Genomic DNA, 14,528 nt, shown 5'->3' on the forward strand with positions numbered 1-14,528 from the left:
TCTTCCCTTTCTTTAATGTATTCAACTCTTGCTTGAGTTGAATCTTTCGTGCCTTTGTATTTACAGAAAACATACTTTCAAGTATGGTCCAAGCTGCATATGAATTCTCTGCATTTCTAATGTGTCCCAGCATATTATTGTCAATTACTGCAGACAACCAATACATGACCTTTTTATCCTTTGCATTCCATTCCTTCCGTGCCTTTGTCTCTTCTGCAGTTGGAGGATCACTCACCTCCGGCTCCTTTTCTTCACCTGAAACGAACTCGTAGAGGCCTTTTCCAATAAGAAAGTTCGTGACACGGAACTTCCATGAAGGGTAGTTGTTCTTGTCGAGCTTCTCAATGATGGGGCTTCCACTATTCTCTGCCATTATCACAATAATAATACCAAACAGCAAGCAAATCTTCTGCAACCCTCGACCTGTAGTACACAGCAATTCACCAGACAGCCTTTTCCACTGTCTGCTCAACAATACATGCAATCTGCAACCAGTTTGCAGATAAACCTTGTGTTTACTCACTGGTAAACACGTTTGAACTTATAGATCTGAAATCTGTAACCTGCGCACCCACGTTCGGTCAATACAGTCGAAGTCACAGTGTACCCCGAAACTGCTGTCCGCAACCTTGCGGCTCTAAAACGGGCCCTGAAACGGCCTCAAATGCCCAAAATCTCTGTGGGAAAGCCCTAAAGGGCCTATGTGCAGAATATACAGCGCTCTTCGCGCACACCAAATCTCACTGCAATCTGAGATTTTTGCTCTGCCCTGCTTCCGGTGCCTCCACAGGCACTATCCAAGAGAAGGAGTGGAAGAATGGGAGAGATTCTTACCCGTAGCTTGCTTGCTCGAACCTTGCTTCTTCTCCTTCACTTCAACCTTCGAAATCAGCCTCTCTCAATGGCGCGGCTCTGATACCATGTCAAGAATCGCGTGGTGGAGGGGGTTGCTCAAGATGCTGCACCGAACACACACAGAATGCACAAGGAGAAGCTCACTCAAGAGACAAGAAGAGAGATGGAGGCCAAAACGTTTTCTTGCTGATTTCTTCTTCTTTTTTCACACACTTTACAATGTACACAAAGTATAGATAAGATACAACATAAAAGGAAAGTGGCCTACTAAGTCAAACAATGCATAACCGACTACACTAGTCGAATGGCGCTATAACTATGCCAGCTGTAAATAGGTGTAACAACCTGAATATAATAAGTAATGAGTCAGTGGCCATGTGAGAGTCATAATGACCACCGACGTGCTAAGTGTAGACGTGTGGACCCATCTAACCAGGCGGTCCATCATCCATGTCCACATGTGTTGAGCTTGCCATCTCAACACAAAGTCCACTCATGCTGTTTGTAGATTTTTACTTGAAGAAGTATTTTGCAGGTATGGATGTGTTGCTAAAGTAACTGCTGATAGAGGAGAATTGGATGCCGATGAAGCTCGCCATTTCTTTGCTCAATTGGGAATTAAGCTATCTCTTACTTCTGCCTACAATCTTGAAGGCAATGGTAAGAGTGAAAGAGGTCATCAACCAATTCTTAAAGCTTTAGCAAAATCATGCAAAGGAAAGTTGAGGGAATGGCCTAAAATGCTACCATTCGCATTATAGGCTGATAGAACAACCCATAGTGCAGTGACAGGATATATGCCAGCTGAACTCATGAATGGACAGCCACCTATTATGCCTATTGAGGAATCCATTGTCACAAGGAGTATCTTGCCTTGGGATGGAGGCATGAATAGGGAAGAATTGCTGTCTTTATGCATAAGGCAACTTGAAAGAAGGCCAGAGGATGTTAAAATAGCCATTGAAAGGCTAAAAACAGCAAGATTAAAGAATAAAAAAAGGTTTGATAAGCACCATGGACTCCGTCCAAGAGCTATTCAAGAGAATGACTGGGTTCTTGTTTATGATAGCAACCTGGATAATCAATGTAGTGCTCATAGGAAGTTAGCCAAGCGATGGTTTGGACCATATGTTGTAAAAGTAGTACATAATAATGCTACTTACTCTTTGGCTGAAATGGATGGGACTATGATCAAGATTCCAATAGCTGGGAGACGAATCAAACTCTTCAAACGAAAAGAATCTTCAAGTTATGAACTTGATGACTTAGAAATGAGTCCTCTACTTGAAGACATACAGGAAGAAAAAGACTTAGAGAATGAAGATGAAGAAGAAGACCCTCCTTGACCTGTAATCTTATGAAATGGCACATGCCGAAGGATGAGTAGGTTAGGAGGGGGTGAATGTCAAAGAGTTTACTGTCCATGATATAAATCATGGGATTCTTATAAACAGAGTTTCACTGGAAGTTGTATGAGATATTTGCATACAAAATTCAGGCATTATTATCCAATATCTACCTTAGTTATACAAGTTCTTTTGTATTTAGCATATAATTTGCAGATATACCATGTACATTTATGAAAAATAAATCTATGGGAACCTATAACTTGGACATCTGGAAGTAATTGACAGTCTACTGGATAAATCACATTAATTCAGGTACAAAAATATGGACAAAACCCAAAAATGTTGCCAAAAACTGTCAAAAGTCCACTAGGTCCACATGGGACCAAAAGTAACTGACTTAGGTGACCAGCAAGTGACCTAGGCTGGTCAAAAGTGACCAGGGTTAGAGCAGAGAGCAGCCCGCATTTTTCGGTGCAAAATGCGGGCTACTCTGTCTGAGGGAAACTGGAAGAAAGCTGGAGCTGAGATGCATGGAATGGAGCATGCAAACTGAAGATTAACTAGTCCAACTACTGAAGATGTAAACTTGGTGAGAGCTCCACTTCTCTGCCTCTTTGGTCTGACGAAAATGCATGCTAAAACTGTCTATAAAAGAGGGGAAATCTGAGAGAAGAGTATTCAGCCTGCTCTTATGCACGACTTCTCTCATCTTCCCTACCTTATTCTTGGTCCAATGAAGTTGTGCCCAAGTACTTGAGTGACTTTGGGGCAAGCAAAGGGTGAGGATATTGAAGACTTATGGACAGTTATGGGCTGAAATAACCAGTCATAAACAGGGCAATCCACTATTTTGATCTATTTTTATGAGCAAACATGGGTTTTAATGACCTCTTTTCTTCAGGACATTGTTCATAGATGACCAAAAGTGCTTCTTCTTGAGTTTATGCACTCATTTTGAATTTGTTTATGGGCTGAAATTTTCTGTTTTAAAATAGGGCTGAAGCTAAAATTACTCTTTTCCCATTCATTTCATGTATCTTTGGCCCAAATCTTGGATGCATTTGATTCTGTCAACGATATACTTGACCCAAAGGATTGAAATCCATCTATGTATATGAAATAAATGCCATTAGAGCTTGCATTTGACATTCATAAATGAATTAGAAATCTGAAAATATCCTTTATGAAATGATGTATGCATCTGAAGCATTTGATGTAATCAAGTTAGACTTATTCCTTCTCTTCAAGAATGCTAGGGACAAAGTGAGAAGGCTTGTATTCCCCTTCCAAACCTAAATCATTTCTAAACCCCGAATCTTATTAAAATCCAATCCATTTTTCCTTTTTGAATCTTGAATCCTAAACTCTTCTTCTGCACTAAAAGCCCCGGTGGTAGACCTTCAACTCTTAACGCGACGACAACGTGCATCAAAATTATAGCTCCTTCTTTGTTGATCGGAACCCAAATCTGATGGCTCCGAAAGGGGGGTAAAACTCCAGAACACCTAGTCACGGATCTCCTAGATCACTCCTTCTTCCTCTTTCAATTCAAACTGGAGTTTTCAACCTATTTACAGCAATCACGATGCGCACGATTTCGTCAATCTGTTTTTTTTGTGAAGAATCTCCTAGCTGGCTAAAAAAGCAACTTGCTTTTTGCATGCCATTCCTACCTTTTTTGGATATCTATAATAAATAATATAAAAAATAGGCTAAAATTATCCAAAAATCTTGTATTTTTGGATAATCCATGCAACTCACACTAGTACTAATGACTCAAATCACATTGACTCTCTACATTAATAAGAAATTTGGATGATGATGCATTCCATGCTTTTTTACACTATGTCTGCATAGCATCACGACGTCAACCCCCTCTGAACCTGCACATCCTCCGGTATGTGCCAAAATCCTAGTTGTCACCAGATTCTGAGTCCTCATCCTCTGCAACCAGATCCTTTGCTTCTTCATCTTCCATATCCTCCTAGCTATCTCCTATATCATGGCAACCATTTTCTTCCAATTCTGGCAACTCATAGGTAGTAGATTCTTATCTCTTGAATAATTTGATTCTTTTCCCTGCTACCGGAAGTTTTATGTCTATCCCATCCGGTTCATTTAATGCATATGTAGCATTATCAAACACCTGTCTTACCACATAGGGTCCAAACCATCTTTTGGAAACTTTACACATGGCACTATGCTAGTTGTTTAAACTACTATCATAAACCAAAACCCAATCCCCATCTTGTATGGTTCTTGGTCTCAGTCTATGTCTTTTGTAAAACCATTTCTTATTTTGTATCCTTGTTGCCCTTAACTTTTCAATTGCTACCTCTATGTCTTTTGACTTTCTTTCCGACTATCTAATGCGTAAGGCCAATAGCTCCTCTCGATTCAACTCCTCCTCCCAAGGTAGCACACTCCATGTAATTGTCGTCTCTTCTATCGGCATGATAGGTTTTTGACTATACATCAATTCTACATGCATATATCCTATAACAACACTATCAGTTGTTCTGTCAGCCCACAAAGCATAAGGAAGTAATCATGGCCACTCTTTTACCTTCTCTTCACATGCTTTTGCCAATGCTTCACAATAGGTGGATGACCTCTTTCACTTTTGCCATTTGCTTCAGGGTCATAGGCTAAAGTTAAAGCAAGCTTTATACCCAACCGTGCAAAGAGATCATGAGCTTCATTTGCATCCAACTCACCCCTATCTGCTGTAATTTTTGCCACGCAGCCATACCAACAAAAAATTTCTTCTAAGAGAAAAGTACACACAACATTTGTTGTCTTAGTACGTAAAGCTCTCCCTTCCACTTGATTTGTCAAGTCTTCACGGGCAAGCACAAGATACCTCATTTTCCAAAGACCTATAGGCATTGTGACCAAATCCACCACCCACTTAAAATGAAGAGACAATGGATATATGGGCTGCGATCCATTGCGATGTCTCACAGATGAATACATTTGACATGTTGTACATGTTTCCACAAAGTGAGCAACATCCTTATACATACCATGCTACCAATATCTCTCTTTGATCTTTGCAAAAGTACTCCAAACACCTCTATGACTAGCCCATAAGCTTTCATGAAATTCTTGCATAACATTTACTTGTAAACCTCTATCACCCAAAACTCACAATGGCATACCCTATTTCTTTTTAGCATGTTTTTCATAAGTATCCATCTTTTAAGAAAAACCCATAGGCTTTCCTCTTAATCTTTTTAAACTCCTCATCTTACCATTCATCTCTCTTTGTTAATGTACTGAGGTATTGACCGATTCTCAGCCACTCTCCTGCATATTTATCTTCCAAAAACATTTCTACACAAGATGCAAAACATCTAAAGTGTCTTCTCTTTGTTGTCCAAGCTTTTATTAATGTTGTAGCAACAACTTGCATTGCTAAATTCACTCTTACAACATCATTTTCAATCGCAAGAAAGTCATCTACTTCCTCCTCATCCATCATCCCATCTTCATTCTCATAGCGTGCTCGAAATAACATGTCTGCCACTGTGTTATCTCTTCCTGCAATATGTTGAAATTCAGGGATCAAAGATTTAATGTATGCAATCTACTAGAACATAGCAATGTCTGGGGTAGCACAACTAGTAATCATACCCACCAATACTGGCAAAAAATTAGTCTCAATGACTACGTGAGCACCCATAAAATACTCCTTATCACATTTACGGGTTGTCACAATTCCCCATAATTCTCTTTTAACCTGTGGATGCCTTCTTTGTTGTTCAGTCAATACTTTAGCACCAAAGCGTATTGCATATATTTGCCCTTCCTCATCATCTTGCCCAATTGCCCATCCAATCCCGATTGAGCTTGTATCAACAGTAATAATGATAGGCTGTCCATGTGAATAGTTAGCCTTTCTCAATGTAGGAGCAGATTTTAAGAGTTGCTTCAATTTCTTCATTGCTTTCTGATGCTTCCTTTCCCAATGAAATCTCTGACCTTTCCTTAGAAGCTGATAAAAAGCATCGGCTACATGTGCAAAGTGAGGAATCCATATCAAATAGAACATACATGCACCCAATAATCTACGCATCTCTAATACACTCGTGCATACATCTTACATTCTACCAATCCCATCTATTTTTGTTGGTGATGTTCTTCGCCCATAAGGCTCACACATATGCCCAACAATCAAAACCTCTTCAACTCTAAAGACAAACTTTTATCCAGAAAGAGTTAAATACACCTCTTCTAGACGTGTCAAAATCCTCTCATAATCCACAATATGGTATGCAACTAACTGTCTACATCCATGATTATCCATCTCTTCATTCTTTTCATCCACTACACACCCTTTGATTGGAACATCATCCAAGAAGGGCATTGTCAATTGTGGTATAAAATCCCTGTTGCATTTGTCATGTGTGCCACTGAGTTTGTTGCACCTTGTGGGAGAGTACACATCCATACTAACCCCAAGGGAGTCTTCATGGTTGCATGCTAAAACCGATATCATACCCCGAGTAAAGATCACCCAAAGATTAGATCACTCTGCCTACAAAAGCCTCTGCAAATTCATCAACCACAGGACCTGCACCCACATTTATTATGGTCACTTTATTGACCGATTGCATGTCTTGAATAAATCTCAAAGCCCCATTATTTTTGGGAAAAGTAAACCAACGATTTTAGTACGGGACTGAAGAGGGCTCCAAGATCTTCATGTGAATATTTTCATTTACCAAATCCATCAGTTTTTGTAAGTAAGCTTTAGGCACTGGAATAGGCCTCAAGTTCCATGGTCCATGTGGCACAGTAAATATGACCATAGGAGAGACAACATTTGGATCCACACAACCTATTTCACTTGGTTGAAATGCAAATGTCTTTCCATGCCTAGCCAACATCCACATAAAACAGTCCTTCTCAGTAGGCAAAAGAAACCCTTCTGCACCAACTTTCAATTTCTGTAATGTTTTATAAATATAAACTGATGACATATATCTTTAGGATCCTGTAAGCTTGGCTACCTTGACACTTTTTCATACAAACCATCACTCTCTAGTGGAAGTGGCAAAGCAATTGGTTTCACATTTTTGTCAACTTTCTTATACCTTGTCTCCACAAGTGCTTCAGCCCATTGTAATCCTTCCTACTAAGCAAACAATGCTATAACATCATACATATCCAAAGAACATTCTGTCAACACTCTGTTTTCAGTTTCATTTTTTGCATGTATAGTTGTTGAAATTTCAGCCATAGTGTCATTAATATTCAGCCCATAAAACATGCCTAAAATGCCTTCATTTTTAGTTAACAATCCCAACGCTCTCAGCTTCTTAGTAGCTCGTTTCATAGATATGCGTTCAGCCTTGCATATAGCTTCCATAGGCTTAAACCAACATGAATTGTTTGCTGTAAACTGAGAATAACCAATAGTAAATACATGCTTCATTCCATCAAGAGGTGAGTACATCCTCTGAACAACACCACTATAGCCATGCATTACAACAATGCTTAATGAAAATCTAGGTCTTTGATATCCCTTGCATTTGGAGCCAAAGGAGACTCTCGAAGCGTATCCCGATTTTTAGGATGATTAACACAAATAGTAAGAAATTTGAATCCTTTCCTCTCATCCTTACTTCTGACTCTTGCATAAGCAGAACCATCATCAAGCACCTTTGTTTCCATAGGCACTCCTGTAATATAGGGGTTTGCAAGGGATGGAGCATGTAGAGGAGGTAGAATTAGGTAACGATGATGGAAAGACAAGAGGCCAAGAATTCTTTGAGAACGAGGTGGACTCATCCTTTTGTGGTAACCTTTCTATCAACCTTCTAGTGTATTCAGAGTTGTGTCAGAAGATTGACATGGGACCATACGCTACATCATACTTGTAGCATCCACCTACCCAATTCATTGATAAATCACTTATAAGGCTACTCGAAAATATGCATTTTAAGTAATATCATTTTTTTTAGAGTTATATTACCATGCTTTGCTTGAATCTTTATATTGATTATGCTAACATCAATTTTTGTCTGTGTAGGTGACCTTTGTGGATATTTGGATAGCATGATGAGTTGAGGGATGAGCGACAAGGATTTACAAGAGATCTTCACACGTATATCTCTAGATCAAATGGCTCAATTCAGATATATGGAGGACTAGGAGATGTCTTGGACACCATCAGGATGTTTTGTTAGATCTACTTCGGCATGCTGTGATGCTTTAGTTTCTAGTAGACAAGGTCGATGCTCTAGACTTTGGCTAGAAGGAGGGAGTGGTTCTAGGGGATGCTGCAGGGATGTGGATATGGTGAGCCCGCGTTCAGCTCAAGATATAAGTGCTACTCCTCGCGCTCGTGCAAGTTCAAGAGAGGGTGGCTAAGGTGGTTGTTGTGGAGGTGCCGATGTAGTATCTCCATCTCGTCATTCTTCTAGAGTTGCATCACCCATGGGATTTGTCACACTTGTGGGGACATCTACTCTAATCACTCCACAGCCGTCCGCCACAGGTGGCACCCCTATGGGTGCTACTGCGAGAGATACCACCCCCATGGATACACCAGATGTACAGAGATCTCCTAGATATGCCCAGGAGTGCAGTCGTTGGTGAGAGAGGACACATCTTAGACATACCCCAAAGGGGTATGGGTGCCTTGTAGATGATAGGACAGGATCCATCATCATGAATGATAAGGGGAGGAGGGTGATGGCTCGTATGAGAGAGTTGTGCCAACAAGTTTTTCGACACAACGTCTTGAATCATTGGAAGAACATACCGGAGGGGAGCAAGGACTACATAGTAGCATCCTTGCATGAGGAGTTTCCGGTACCCGCCACAGCAGATAGGTTTTCTACAGATTGGATGATGGATTGCATGGTGCGGAGATGGGTGGTGATATTATAGAACTATGATTTTGGCATTTCTCACACTTGAGGAAAAGATAACATCATGGCTGATTTACTCTCTTAGATGTTGGCATAGAGAGTATCCTCTATTTTAGAGTTGCATAGTGATTGGATTGAGGACCTTCAAGAAGCTTACTTGTTGCATGAGGACTTCAACCACATATTACGAAAATGATAGCATGGGATAATGACTGAAAACTCCCAATATCAGCTCAAGCATGGCCTTATTTGGTCCCATGGCAAGATTGTCATCCCCCAACATCTCCTTTCACATAGAAGATCGTGGAAGAGATGCATTCTTGCCCTAGTGAAGGTCACTTGGGTGTTTGCTAAACATATGATTGGATTGTCAAGAGCTTTCATTGGTGAGACTTATGGAGGGATGTCAAGGATTTTGTGATCAAATGTATTTTATGCCAATAGAATAAGGCCAACATGCTTAGGCCCACTAGCCTCTTGTAGCCCCTTCCTATTCTTGAAGGGAAATGGACAATATCACGATAGACTTCATCATGGGCCTCCTTATTACAAAAAAAGGATAGAACAATATATACATGGTAGTTGATCACCTCATCCAAGATACCCATTTTATCCTACTGAGACACAATACACTGTTTCTCAGGTGGCCACTCAGTTTATGGAGTATCTATTCAAGTTGCATCGCTTACCACAAGTTATAATGCACAATTGTGCTTAGACACTATTGTCAATGAATTCCCTCACCTCCAATATGCCCAATGGACTGAAGACTAGCTAGTTATGCCCCTTTTGACCACAACATGTGTGTAGATTGCACACTATTTTAGAACAATTTTGCACTTGCCCAAATATCACAAATGTGCTTTCTACATGGGCTAAGAGTACACATCATAAGCTCCATTTTTTCATGTGGTATATCCCATTTGGAGCAGCCTATCAAAAGTTACGACAATTTTACCTCAACAGGCCTATCATAGACACCATGCTATCCCTAGTCTTTAACCACCCATTTTCATTGTAATGTGGCTCAAAGTAGTACTCTGCTTCCGACTCCTTAATCTCACCTATCACTCCCCTCCAATTTTCTTTTTTTTTAAGGCAAAAAATTTTAGGGTGGGAATAGATCGTAATGAGTGAGATACATAGAAACTAGGGATTAAACACCCAATTACACTAACCCAGGTATATATGGCATAAGACTCCCAATTTAGGCAACCAATTTAGTATCAAGAACACACTCTACACCTTCATCTTTAGGTTCCATGGCTTCATCCAACCTTCTCCCCTCTTTTCTTTATTTCTCTCTCCTCTTCTAGTCTTTCTCTATCTTCTCCATTCTCTCTTTCTCTCTCTTCATCTCATTATCCTCTCTCCTCTTAGCTTCATTTATTAAATTTTCCACTTCAATGGTAATTGGCATTGAACTATTTTATCCCAAGGGGAGATCACTATCCCTATATTTACATGATTTTTTGGATTTTCACTAGGCTAATTGTTACAATACTCACAAATCCACAAGTTTTTTTTCTTTATACCTGAGCTAATAAGTATTTCATGTAGAGCAATAAGCATCCCATTGTGGCTACTTCCAGTTGTGAAGCTAAGTACATAAAAACTTTTACAACTATAGTTGAGTGTATTTAGCTCAAACCCTTCTTACCTAATCTAGAGTTGGATAGTCATTTGCCACCACCAACTTTATTGATAGTTAGAGCACATTGGTAGTTTCATGAAATACAGTTTTCCATGTGTGTACTAAGCACATTGAGTTACACTATCATTGTTAAAAGCACGAATCTAGAGCATGTCAAGAGCTTTGGTGGATGGAAGATGAAGGCTTGATTCATGTTGACATAGACAATGAGTAGACAATTGTTACACAAGTGAATTAGGTTCCAAGATGGAAACTTGGACTCATAAACACAATCTTGTGTAATGGTCTGACAATGACAATGACACTAACTAAAAGAGGAAGGCATCATGATATTGCATTACTCATTGTGAAAGTACAATGCTTTATAGTAGTTGGGTTCTTTCACTCTCCTTATTGTGCATATGGGATTAAGGACATCTCTTCCTAGAGCATACATCATTTGTCATTTCTCAATACCCCTCCTCAAATGATGAGTTCCTAGACTTGCTGGCTTTTACCCCCCTACATGATGACATGGCCCACGAGGCTAGCTCATAGGCAACCTAGTCAAGCTAAAGATTGAAACTTTACATCTTTGGCAAGGGTTTTGTTTTACAAAGAAAATCCACTATGGGAAAGTAATTTCTTCAAAACAATATGTTAGAGTTGTTAGGCAGAAGCATCTTCTTCTTCTTCTCTTTCATTCATGAAGTGATTCTTGTGGTTACCATTCTACATTTGTTGTGTTTTTTTAATATGGAAACATTCACTAGCTATATGGCCAGTCTTACCACAATAATGACATGTCATTCGATCTTTGTTGTTAGATTTGAATCCTCGGCCTTGGCCTTTTGCTCCAGTAGCTCCTTTGGTGTATAAGAGATTTTCTCTAGATGATGAAACACCATCTTTTGCATTCTTATCCTTCAGTGAAAGCTTCAAATCTTCAAAATCTTTCCAAGGCTTGCTTGTTGGATACTGTGAAGTCTTGCTGGAGATTTAATGAATTGATGGATCTAAAAGTCCAAACCTTGCTTGAGTTGAGTTGGAAAAGAAAAAAAAGTAAAATATGAGCTAGATGAAACTTGGCTATGGTGTCTATTTGTTAAGGTTTTCTAGAGGTCTGGTTTTTTATGATTGTATCTTGTACAATGGATCTTTTGAGAAACCCTTTTGGTGGGAGATAGCTTAGGTATGGCTCTTTGAAAGCCCGATGGTTGCAGGGCAGATCACACAATTTTGAACTTATGTGATATAGAGTAGTGCCCTGAGTCAGGGAACAAATCCCTAGAAGGAAGAAATTTGAGATATGCTCTGGTTTGAGAGATCCAAAAGCTCAAAGCCAGGTAGGTGTTGTTTTGGCTATGGTTGCCACAAGGTCAAATGGAGATGGAAGTGAGATCATTATGTCTATAAGGAATACTCTGCAAGAAAGATTGACTTGGCATATGTGTCAATAAAGAAAAAACATGCATAATATGTTCACAAAGGATTTCCCTTGTGAGAAATTTGAAGCTTTTTGCAAAGCTTTGGTCTTTGTGGATTGGCTTAATCCACTAGACATGAGACTTTCCTATAGATGAGTGAAGCTCTTGTTTACTGCATCACTCTCAAGGGGGATATTTTGGTAATGATGTGTGTGAACACACTTAGGTCTGCCATAGACTGTGATAGCACTTTTTTCCCTCTTTACAATGTATTTTTCCCATAGCCTTATATACATTCTACTTGACTTTTAGGGCATGCTTAGTCTTTTAAATCTTCAAATCTCTATTGATACCTCTCAATACACTGTCGAAGGGGTTTTTGTCCAAAGGTCATATCCACTGGGGATCAGAGGTAGAAGGAAGTAGAGATAGGAGATGGAAGAGAAGAAAAAGAATACACAAGTGGTAAACATAATAATGACAAAGCACAATGAATCAAATCAATATGTATCGATAGAACCTGAAATCCTTTGTCTGACACTACTCGGAAGCACTCTCTAGGCATTATATCTCCTCGAGCTTCTTTGTAGAACAAAAAAGTGGATCAGAAATAATTGTTGACATATCGAGCTCCACTCGTGATACGCCAGGGTGACCGTTGTGTATTTATGTCACCGACTTGTCAGTTGCAGATGCGGTTGGTACACCGCCCCTGAATAATAGCTACATGATAGCTATCCTTATCTACTCTAGTTCGTGGCTCAGTTAGTATGCCACCTTAGTTAGTTGAGTTTGGTTTGAGACCCATATCTAGGGTTCTTCTATTTCTTTGTACTTGAGTTCTTTTGGCTTACACAACTAAGAAGAGAAAAACTGTTTTCAGCCTCCACCCTTGTGTGTCTTCCCCCATTGTGCAAGCAAGAAAGCTTCAAGCGAGACTCCTTCCTTCTCTCTCACAATCTTGACATGGTATCAGAGCCTTGTTCGTGGTAAGGAGCTCAAGAAAGCAAGCCAAGCTCGCGGTGTTCTGGTAAGAGGAGCAGTGTTGCTTTCATTTTCTGTTTTGGGAGCAGATCTCTGCAGGTAGCACAGCCGGAAAGTGCAGGAGTGCATTGTCTCAGGTTGAGACGCCCTTCGCGGTGAAGCAAGAGGACAGTATATACTGCGGGAAAGGCCTTTTGCCCTACGTGACCCTGTTTTTTTGATTTGAGGCCATTTCGGGGCCTGTTTTGGAGGCGGAAGTTTTCTGCACGCACTCAGGAAAAGGCCCAGTTTTATGCTGTGCGACCACTGTTCTACAGGTCGGTGAAAAGTTACTGTAGAAATTGCATCGTATGCTTGTGTGCAGAGACATTGGGAGTTACAGATTCATCCTTGTTGCCTGTTGATGCAAAATCGTCACTAGGAAGTGACTGTGTGGTCAAATACCACTTTCGCCAGTTTTGCAGATTTGCCCTTGTGAGGGTGAAGCTGTGTTTTTTGCAGTGACAGAATTTTTTGCAGTATTCTGTAATGGCATCTGATTCTCTCTCACAGATTGTCACTGAAAAGCTTGACAAGAACAACTTCCAGGCATGGAAGTTTAGAATGACGAATTTCCTTATGGGAAAAGGATATTGGGAATTTGTTGCAGGAAATGAAGAAGAACCAGTTCTTCCTGATGTTCCCAATCAACAGCAAATGCAGGCATTCAAAGCATGGCATGAGAGAGCCAGGAAAGTTATGTACTGGCTGTCTATCAGCATTTCAGACTCTATGATTGTGCATATTCAGGATGCAAGTACGCCAAAAGAGGCATGGGATACTCTGTCAAAGATGTATAGCACAAATACGCAAGCCAGGAAAATGCAGCTCAAGCAAGAGTTGCACAATGTGCAAAGAGAAAATATGAGCATCAATGACTACCACATGAAGGTGAAGAAGATTGCAGATGCACTTGCTTCCATTGGGTCGCCAGTGGAAGATGATGATTTAGTTTCTGTGACCTTGAATGGTCTAGGAAAGGATTATGCGCAGTTTCGGACATCCATTTCCGTCCGTGAAAGATTTTCTGATTTTGAGGAGTTGATTGCTCTTCTAATTTCTGAGGAGCAGAGAAATGGTGGTGCATCTTCTTCAGGAGGAACTTCAAAAGAAACTGTCTTCTACTCAAATGCTGGAAGAGGTAGAGGCAGAGGTAGAGGAGGCCGATTTGGAGGCCGTGGTAGAAATCAGAATATGCAGCAAACTCAAGAAAACTAGTCCTATGGAGGAGGACGTGGTAACTCTAGAGGCAGGGGGAGCCAAAGAGGTCGTGGTGGATGGCAAAGAGGCCAAAATGCAAACAGTAATATTGAATGCTACTATTGTGGTAAAATGGGTCATATGGCTAAAGACTGCTATA

The sequence above is a fragment of the Lygodium microphyllum genome, chromosome 26 (genome assembly GCF_053477565.2).
Source record: "Lygodium microphyllum isolate KBCC chromosome 26, Lygodium_microphyllum_v1.1.10, whole genome shotgun sequence".
Lineage (NCBI taxonomy): Eukaryota > Viridiplantae > Streptophyta > Polypodiopsida > Schizaeales > Lygodiaceae > Lygodium > Lygodium microphyllum.